This window comes from Rhinoraja longicauda, chromosome 16 (genome assembly GCF_053455715.1).
Source record: "Rhinoraja longicauda isolate Sanriku21f chromosome 16, sRhiLon1.1, whole genome shotgun sequence".
NCBI classification, from domain to species: Eukaryota; Metazoa; Chordata; class Chondrichthyes; order Rajiformes; family Arhynchobatidae; genus Rhinoraja; species Rhinoraja longicauda.
Window position 1 is genome coordinate 19,177,604 of NC_135968.1, and position 11,188 is coordinate 19,188,791.

Here is an 11,188-nt window from a genome sequence, read left to right on the forward strand (position 1 = left end):
TCTATCTATCTATCTATCTATCTATCTATCTATCTATCTATCTATCTATCTATCTATCTATCTATCTATTTATTCACAAAATGCTGGAGTAACTCAGCAGGTCAGGCAGCATCTCGGGAGAGAAGGAATGGGTGACGTTTCGAGTCGAGACCCTTCTTCAGTCTGAAGAAGGGTCTCGACTCGAAACGTCACCCATTCCTTCTCTCCCGAGATGCTGCCTGACCTGCTGAGTTACTCCAGCATTTTGTGAATAAATCGATTTGTACCAGCATCTGCAGTTATTTTCTTATATCTATCTATCTATCTATCTATCTATCTATCTATCTATCTATCTATCTATCTATCTATCTATCTATCTATCTATCTATCTATCTATCTATCTATCTATCTATCTATCTATCTATCTATCTATCTATCTATCTATCTATCTATCTATCTGTCCATCTATCTGTCTATCTATCGTGAGTACGTTCTAAAAGCACAGTAGTCAATAGACAATAGACAATAGGTGCAGGAGGAGACCATTCGGCCCTTCGAGCCAGCACCGCCATTCAATGTGATCATGGCTGATCATTCTCAATCAGTACCCCGTTCCTGCCTTCTCTCCATACCCCCTGACTCCGCCATCCTTAAGAGCTCTATCTAGCTCTCTCTTGAATGCATTCAGAGAATTGGCCTCCACTGCCTTGTGAGGCAGAGAATTCCACAGATTCACAACTCTCTGACTGAAAAAGTTTTTCCTCATCTCAGTTCCAAATGGCCTACCCCTTATTCTTAAACTGTGGCCCCTTGTTCTGGACTCCCCCAACATTGGGAACATGTTTCCTGCCTCTAACGTGTCCAACCCCTTAATAATCTTATACGTTTCGATAAGATCTCCTCTCATCCTTCTAAATTCCAGTGTATACAAGCCTAGTCGCTCCAGTCTTTCAACATATGATAGTCCCGCCATTCCGGGAATTAACCTAGTAAACCTACGCTGCACGCCCTCAATAGCAAGAATATCCTTCCTCACATTTGGAGACTAAAACTGCACACAGTACTCCAGGTGCGGTCTCACTAGGGCCCTGTACAACTGCAGAAGGACCTCTTTGCTCCTATACTCAACTCCTCTTGTTATGAAGGCCAACATTCCATTGGCTTTCTTCACTGCCTGCTGTACCTGCATGCTTCCTTTCAGTGACTGATGCACTAGGACACCCAGATCTCGTTGTACGTCCCCTGTTCCCAACTTGACACCATTCAGATAATACTCTGCCTTCCTATTCTTACCATCAAAGTGGATAACCTCACACTTATCCACATTAAACTGCATCTGCCATGCATCCGCCCACTCACACAACCTGTCCAAGTCACCCTGCAACCTCATAGCATCTTCCTCATAGTTCACACTACCACCCAGCTTTGTATAATCTGCAAATTTGCTAATGGTACTTTTAATCCCTTCATCCAAGTCATTAATGTATATTGTAAATAGCTGCGGTCCCAGCACTGAGCCTTGCGGTACCCCACTAGTTACTGCCTGCCATTCTGAAAGGGACCCATTTATCCCCACTCTTTGCTTTCTGTCTGTCAACCAATTTTCTATCCATGTCAGTACCCTACCTCCAATACCATGTGCTCTAATTTTGCACACTAATCTCCTATGTGGAACCTTGTCAAAGGCTTTCTGAAAGTCAAGGTACACCACATCCACCGGCTCTCCCCTGTCAATTTTCCTAGTTACATCCTCAAAGAATTCCAGAAGATTAGTCAAGCATGATTTCCCCTTCGTAAATCCATGCTGACTCGGAACAATCCTGTTACTAGTCCTTCTAGTGGAGGTACAGCACAGTACCATCATCGGAAATCATTTGAAGATTGTGTGATTTTATATCCCATACACCACAGTCTTTCTAGTGGTAGGAATCATAAGCTTGTGAAGTGCTACTGCAGTTGCCACGAAAAGTAGTACACACAATGGTGGTGGTGGTGGTGGGGGGGGGGGGGGGGGGGGGCGGGGGGGGGGCAGAGATATGTGGGCTTTATAAAATCATGAACAGGAGAGATTAAATATTTTTCCCAGGGTGGGGAAGTCTACAACAGGTTACAGATTTAAGGTGTAGGTGACACTGGAGCCAGGTTTAATAACAGAGGAGGTTGCGAAAGGTGGGTAGAATTACAAAAATTGCAAGACATTTGCACTGGAAAATGCAGAGGAGGTGTTTATACTCATTTGAGCACTTGGGATTCATTGGTAACCTTCCTTTTACCCTGCATCTGTACACTGTGGACGGCTTGATTGCAATCATGTATAGTCTTTCCGTTGACTGGATAATACGCAACAAAAATGCTTTTCACTCGGTATACACGACAATAATAAACTAAACTAAACTAAACAAGCAGAGGGATTTGGAAATGCCATGGAATGGGATTAGCTAAGGAAGACATCTTGGTCATCTTGGGCGAGATGTGCCAAAAGATATGTTTCCATGCTATCTAGCTCCACAGCTCCGTAACTACAATGCGTCCTATAGACAGATAACCCAACAGCCAGTGTGCACTGTTGCAATGGGGTATGAATGTTTGGGGCAGTGCATGGGTTCCCAATCCAGGTTTCCAGCATTTGCAGTGTTTTGCTTTTAATATTCCAGCACCAATCCCAACTTGTACCTTGTAGCAGCTGGCACAGCCTTGCACTGTCAGGAGGTAAGTCACTTGCCACAGGACACCCATCCTCTGAGCTGCTCTTGCATTTATATGGTGAGCTCATACATGGAAGAGTGTGCAGCTGATAACAGGACGAAAGAATTTGGATCGCAAGAGATGAAAGCATTCAGGTATAATGAGCAAACGAACTCCTCACCATTCCTGGTAAATGATTTAATTTAACCGTTTAAATTGTGTTGATGTTTAAAGAAGATATAATCTGTCAGGCACCAAATGTATTTGAGCATAATTTTTTCTCAAATACATAAAGAGCAATATCACCCCTTCATCTGATTTTAAATGTTGATCTTGTCCCATGAAGTTAAACAAGAAAGAGTGTGCAGACAGAAGAAATGCTCAAATAAGGAGCAAAAGATGAACTGCTGGAAGAGCTTAACAGGTCAGGCATCTGTGGAGGCAAAGGATGATCAATATTTTTGCCAAACACTTGTGCTCGGTCTGCGAAGGCCTACTGGATCTCTTGTTTGCTAACCATTTAACCTCCCTTTCCATTCGCAGATGGACTGTTCTGTCCTGTGTTTCCTCCATTGCCAGATTGAGACCACACACAAACTGGAGGAACAGCACCTCATATTCCACTTGGATAGCTTACAACCCAATAGTATGAACATTGAATACTCTAATTTTAGGTAACTTCTACTAATGTCTCCCTTCCTCCTCCTCTTCCTCCCCCCACCACCCACCCCGCAATACCCCCTTACTTTTCTCCACACTCCCTTCCCCCGAACCCTGGCTGACCTTGCACCAAAAAATCCTTCATCGAGCTTTATAGTTCACAACCATGCATTTGCTTTGGGTTCACACCTGTTTTTATCCAACCATCTGCCTATCAGGGAACTCCCTCACCCAATGTTATCTGTTGCCGGCTGTGATTCGTTTGGCCTCCTCTTCTTTCACAGTGTTTTTTGTGCTCCTCCTGAAGAATTGTTGTTAATTCCAGTCACCTATCCATTTTCTCCAGAGATGCTGCCTGACTCACAGAGTTGCACCAGAATCCTCTGACCACTTTGGGTTGAGACCTTGCATCAAGTCAAGACAATCGAGTTATGCCTACAATACGGTGAGGTCCAGGTACAATGGGAGATCTTGCTTGCAGCAGCATTACAAGCACAGAATCTTTGATCAGACTCTACTGACTTTATCTATGCACTAAATGCTATTCCCATATCATGTATTTTACACTGTGAATGGCTCAATTCTAATCATGTATTGTCTTTCCGCAGACTGGCTAGCACACAACAAAAAAAATCACTGTCCCTCGGTACAGGTGACAATAAACGAAACGGAACTATTTCCAGTTCAGGAGGAACCCTCAGTAACCTTCAAACATATATAGATAAATTACTTACACATGCAATTTCTAAAAGCAAAAAGACTGCGTAAAAAAATAAGGCACATGTGCCAAAAACACAAATGGAAATAAAATAGGTGCATGCCAGTGCACGTGGCTCCATTGTCCGATTGGATTAGGGTTGTGTACATTGGTTCAAGATCATGATAGTTATAGCAAAGTAGCTGTTCCTGAACCTGGTGGTGTCGGACTTCAGACTTCTGTCCGACGGTAGCAGTGGGAAGAGGACACGGCCAGGATGGTGGTAATCCTTGAAGATAGATGCCCCCTTCTTGAGACAGCGCCTCCTGTGTAGATGCTGTGGATTGTGAAGATGGCTGCGCCCATGACGAACCGTGATTGATGGGGCCCTTCCTTGATCCACTCACCGGCCCCTGTCTCACCACTTCAATTCTCGTCTTTAAACTTGCTATCTCCACTCTCAGCCCTAATGCAGTCTGGACTTGAAACGTGGACAATTCCTGGCACTCCCCTCCCCCCCCCCCCCCCCCCCCCTCCGTCCCCTCCCCGCCTCCTCACACCTCAGCCATCACCACAGATACTACTTGGCCCGGAGTTCCTCCAGCAGTTTATGGCTTTTGATAGTAGAGTGGAACTAATTCAAGCTAGTGGAAGGGAAATGATAGCGCATTTTACTTTAGTCTGATGGGAGATGTGACCAAAAGGGGAAACCCGAGGGACGGGCAAGATATTCGGAATTTGTGAGAGATTATTTTAGCGAATATTTTAGTGCAATATTCACAATCTAACAGCGGATGAAACTTAGAGAACCGATAGTGCTAAGCATCTGAACATATGATACAAGGTCAGATCAAATTACACATTGTCCAAATTAGGCTCTTCGGGGGTCTTGACTTGAGCTGTGCAGATATAATCATAGAATCACACAGCATTGAAACAGGCCCTTCGGCCATTTGGCCGGTCTGAGCTAGTCTCATTTACCCGCGTTTAGCCCATATCACTCAAGACTTTTCCAATCCACGTACCTGTCCAAATGTCTTTCAAATGTTGTTACTGTACCTGCCTCAACTACCCCCCCCCCCCCCCACCCCCCTCTGGCTGCTCATTCCATACACACACAGCCTTTTGTGTGACAAAAGTTGCCCCTCAAATTTCTATTAAATCTTTCTCCTCTCAACGTAAACCTGTGCCCACTTGTTCTTGATTCCTTTACTCTGGGGAAAAAATACGTTTGCATTCACCTTGCCTATTCCCCTCATGATTTCATGCACTTCTACATTTTAGCGGGCATTTCATTGTTTCCCGAACTTACTCGGTTAATATTTTAACAAAGTAAGTGGCCGTTCAATGTGCATTTTGTATAACCTGCCCGGTTTTAGAGGGGAAGCAAGCTTTTTTTGAAATTCCGGCATTTTGGACATATTAGCTATATGACGTTAGGAAGTTAAGTGTATTGAGTTACACTTACACAATGTGTCGTGATTTGATTCAACGCATTCCGAGCTGCTTTACTGTGTTTTTTTTAGAACTAATAGGTGGCACTGTATAACTTCAATGGGTTATAATTATACTTATTAACAGCTTTGAATAGTAAACACGTCCCTTTGAGGGGAATCAACTGTCTGGGCATCGCGAAATTGACGAGTAGGTCCCAAAAGATTTGGATTATAATATTTCAACATATTTTACATTCCACTTCTGCGCGTTAACTGAGACGAGACTGATTCATCGCTGTGTTTCTGTCTGTATCCATCTGTCCATAACCACTGCTAATTGCCTATCTAGAACAAGAAAGAGTACAGCACAGGGGCAGGCCGACCGGCCCAAAATGACCATGATGCCAAGATAAACTAATCTCCTCCGCCTCCACATGATCCGTATCCATCCATACCCCTGCATATCCGTGTGCCCATCTAAACGCCTCTTCAACGCCATTATTGTGTATCTGCCTTCACCACCACCAATGGCAGCGTCCCCCCACCCTCTATTATATTCCCCTTTGTTTGAGGTCACGGGGCTCTACAGCGCGGAAACAGGCCCTTCGGCCCAGCTGGCCCATGCTTCCCCCTCAGCCGCTCTACCAGCTGCCCCATCATCGGAAATTATTTGAAGATTGCGTTCTTTTATTTATTTTCATTCGTTGGTAAAACCACCTACAATAACATTGCCTTCGTTCGGTGCTGCACAATAATCACCGTCGGTTGCACACTTACAGTGCAACGTGTTTACTTAAATATATTAGAAAAAGCAGCTGAGTAACTTTTTCGTTTATTTTCATAAACCTGGGCTGATATTGAATACATTTGAAATAACAGGAATCTGTTCTGTTTCGATCTGTGTGATTAATAATTTCCATGAAATACTTAGGAATTATAGGTGTGACACTGTAGGTGGTTTAGTATCATTACTAAACAACAACGGGTCAGGCAGCATCTGTGAAGGGGATTGGACGGACGACGATTCGGGTCGGGACCTTTTTTCAGACTGATCCGACCCCAAATAACGTCGAAATATATTCCCTCTACAGATGCTGCTTGACCCGCTGAGTTCCTCCAGCACTTCGTGTTTTGCTCAAGATTCCAACATCTGCAGTCTCTTGTGTCTCCAGATTAATAATTCAAGAGGATACAACACCGATTTATTAACAATCGACTTTAAAGCTATTCCATAAAATGTAATTTGTGATTATCGAATCGCATCGAAACTGTCTTTAATATAATGAAAGATGAAATTATAACGCATTGTTGGCGGGCGGCGCAGTGGCGCAGCTGGTAGGGCTACAGCTTCCACAGCGCCAGAGTCCCGGGTTCGATCCTGGCCGTGGGGACTGCCTGTGTGGAGTTTGCACGTTCTCCCTGTGACCGCGAGGGTTTCCTCCTCGTGCTCCGGTTTCCCCCCCAACTCCCAATGACGTACGGGTTTGTTGGTTAACTGGCCTCCGTGAAATGCTCCTGGTGTATAGGGAGTGGGTGAAAAAGTGAGATATGTGTGGACGGGTTATCGATGGTCGGCGTGGACTCGGTGGGCTGAAGAACCTGTTTCCATACGGTATCTTTCAAACAATCGCTCACTCAATAAACAATTAGCAGTTGTTTCGAAAAAATCAACTGTCTGAAGGTGTTTAGAACGGAGATGAGGAAGAACTTTTTCAGTCAGAGAGTGGTGAAGGTGTGGAATTCTCTGCCTCAGAAGGCAGTGGAGGCCAGTTCGTTGGATGCTTTCAAGAGAGAGCTGGATAGAGCTCTTAAGGATAGCAGAGTGAGGGGGTATGGGGAGAAGGCAGGAACGGGGTACTGATTGAGAGTGATCAGCCATGATCGCATTGAATGGCGGTGCTGGCTCGAAGGGCTGAATGGCCTACTCCTGCACCTATTGTCTATTGTCTATTGTCTATTGTGATACACTTGCGTGTGCGAGAGAGAGAGGTGCATTTCTGTGTCGATATCCGTGTAATCAAAGTGTGCACAGAGGAACTGCAGACGCTAGACCATATGTGCGCTAATCACTGAATCTGGGACAGGTACATGAATGGGAAGGTTTGGGGTTAGTTTAGAGATACAGCATGGAAACATGCCCTTCGTCTCACCGATTCCACACTGACCATCAATCAGCCGTTTACACTTGTTCTGTAAAAGGACACAAAGTACTGGAGTAACACATCGGGTCAGGCAGCATCTCTGGAGAACATGGAAAGGTAACGTTTCGAGTCGAGACCCTGATTCATACCCGAAACGTCACCTATCCATGTTCTCAAGAGAAGCTGCCTGACCTGCTGAGTTACTCCAGCACTTTGTGTACATCTGTGTATTAACCAGCACCTACTGTTCTTTGTTTCTACACACTAGTTTTATGTTATCCCACTTTCCTTATCTACTCCCTGCACACTAGGGGCGATTTACAGAGGCCAATTAACCTTTCACGGGCGCGTAGACTGAGACAAACACACGAGAATAAATTATACATTACTTGCACATCCAATTTCTTTGGGATGAGGAAGGAAACCGGAGGAAACCCACGCAGTCACAGGGAGAAGGTGCAAACTCCACACAGGGAGCCCCCGAGATCAGGATCGAACCAGGGGTCGTTGGCGCAGTGAGAGACCACTGCTCTAGCAGCAGTGCCACTGGGTTCAGAGGGATACGGGCTTAATGCCCTTTGGCTGAGGAGTCTAAAAACAGAGGGACATTTGACGCGAAGACTGGACGAAAATAAGTCTTAACGAGGTTTTACGTAAAACGTGAATGCATTCATAGTCACAGTGAATTACTCGCGTTGGTGCTAAATTTATAACATTATGAATACTTATGTGTAATACTGTGGTACAAATGATTAAATGCAATGTTGTGTTTTGAATCATGAATATTAAGAAGAAGCTGCATATGTTGAGTGTAAGGTCCAACGTTAACCGACATGGCCAGTGTAAAGTTATGCAGCTTCTATAATACAGGCGAAAGCAGATGGGATCAGCTTCTCGCTTCTATTTGTGGAGTGTTAACAAGGCAGGACATTCACATGAGATGTAAACAACTACTTGAATCTTACCTGTCATTGAATCTGTGTATGTAAATGATTAGGTGGGATCGTTGTGAGAAATGATACGGGGAGGAGCATGGATTGGATAGAATTAAAGACTGGCGTGGTGTGTGTGTGTGTGTGTGTGTGTGTGTGTGTGTGTGTGTGTGTGTGTGTTTGTGTGTGTGTGTGTGTGTGTGTGTGTGTGTGTGTGTGTGTGTGTGGTGTGTGTATGTTGTGTGTTGAGTGCATGCGTGTGTTGTGGGTTTGTGTGCTTGTGTGTGTAGTATGTAGTCTTTGTTGAATGTGTGTGGTGTGTATGTTCTGTGTGTTGAGTGTGTGCTGGTGGTGTGTGTCTGTACTGTGTGCTTGTGTTTGTTGTGTGTACGTTTTGTGTGCTGTGTGTTTGTGCATGTGTGGGTTGTGTGTACATATTGTATGTGTTGTATGTTTGTTTGTATGTGTGCGTGCAATGTGTGTGTTGAGTATGTGTTATATGTGCGTGTTGTGCGCATTTTGTGTTGTGTGTGTATGTGTTGTGTGCGTGAACGCACTGAGTGTGTAAAGAGGGAGACAGTGAAAGGGAAGGAAAGAGAAAGAGAGGGGAGAGAGAGAGTCAAGAGCGAAAGAGAGAGAGCGACTATGAGGAGGCAGGGATGCATTTCGCTAATTTTATGAAGCTGATCCAAATCCCAGTTGAAATCTTCCAATGTTATCGGAGCTCGGGTGATGTCAGCGGCAGATCTGTGAACACCGGGCAAGAATGTGTGGATGTTTGTCAAAACAACCCCCAGCTCCCTGATCCACAGATGGCTTCCTCAGAGCCAAGGCTGACCTCCTGCTTGTTTCCTAAACAACGAACATCGCGCAGTTTAAGAAGGTCAGGATCTGTTTCTTTTTAAAAAAAGCAAGACTGACCTTTACCTCCAACCATGTGTCCAGCTGCCCCGCTTCCCCCCGGCCTGTATCTGACAGGAACAATCCAGGAAGTGGCCCACGAACTGTGCAGAAGTGACCGACATTGGAGCAACCCGTTAACTGAGTGATTGCCGCCTTCTTTGCCAGGCCGCCGTAAAGATTCAAATCTATCTCCAATTCTAAATATTTACTGTAAATTAGAATCATAGTCCTGGAGTCATACAGCGTGGAAACAGGCCCTGATAGAGCCACTGCCTCACAGCAACAGAACCCCCCGGGTTCAATCCCGACCTCGGATGCTGCCTGTGTGGAGTTTGCATGGTCTCCCAGTAACTTAATGGGTTTTCTCCGGGTTCTCAAGTTTCCCCTCACATCCCAAAGACACTAATCGGCTTCTGCAAATTGTCTCTAGTGTGTAGGTACAGACTTTGTGGGCTGAAGGGCCTGTTTCCACACTATCTCTAAACTAAACTACACTAAACTGAACTAAAGGCTTTATAATTCGTTTCACATCATAGCCTTTAAACCTCCTTTAGCTGAATATAGTCCTTACCCCCCTCCCACCATAGATAAAATATTAAACTGAAACACTTGACTTGAGAACAGCTTGTTCTTTTTTACAAAAATCATTATGGGACCTAGTGCAATTATGTACATAGATTTGAAAGTTTCACTCACATCCGAAGAGTACTTTAAAAACTAATGTGCAGATTAGGGCATTAAAACCCCCATATAATCGTCAGGAATCAGTCAACGTCTGCCTATGCCTCAGTGTTGTTATGAACACAGTGTAGTATGTGGGGGACTATTTGTGAGCAGATGAAGATTTATTATTCTGAGTAGTCACGGTGCTTATGATTTTAGTGTCAGTGTGAAACATTTCCCACTTTGGAGCAAAGGCAATGTTCGAGATGATGCCTGGCGTGATTCCAGGGCAGAGCTGAGGTAAACCTCCCGGGTGCAAAGAGGTGTGATGCAGCTTGGAATGTGAAATCCAGTGTAAATGTACCGAGAGATCACTGGCAGTAAATTCAAATGTTTTGACAAGACAGATGTTACTGCCCGCATTGTCTAAATATTTGACATTTAACTGCTGCGAGATGAGTTGTGAATGCATGCATCTGCACAGGTACAGGGACACGACTGGAGAAAGCAAAGCGACCTGAAAACTGTAACATTGAAGATAGACTCAAAATGCTGGAGTAACTCAGCAGGACAGGCAGCATCTCTGGAGGAAAGGAATAGGGTTGAAACTGTAACATCCAGGTTCAGGAGCAGCTTCTTCCCAACAACCATCTGAACGCTACTGAACACTACAAACTCCAACTAAACCCCAAGCTATAAACTGCCCTGATTACACTTGAGACTTGGGTGGGGGAGGGGTAGGGGCATTGTTTTTGCGTTTACCCATCAGTGGAGTTGTTGCCTTCCAGCACCAGAGACCCGGGTTCGATCCCTACTAAAGGCACAGTCTGTACAGAGTTTGTAAGTTCTCCCTGTGACCGCGTGTGTTTTCTCCGGGTGCTCCGATTTCCTCCTACATTCCAAACACATGTGGGTTTGTAGGTTAATTGGCTTCTGTAAATTGCCCTTAAAGTGTAGGAAGCAAAATTGAGATAACGAGTGTGTGGGTGATCGTTGGTCATTACAGACAGTGGGCCGAAGTGCCTGTTTCTACGCTGCATCTCTAAACTAAACTAAACTAAACTAGTTGTTAACTTAACCCATTTACGGCAC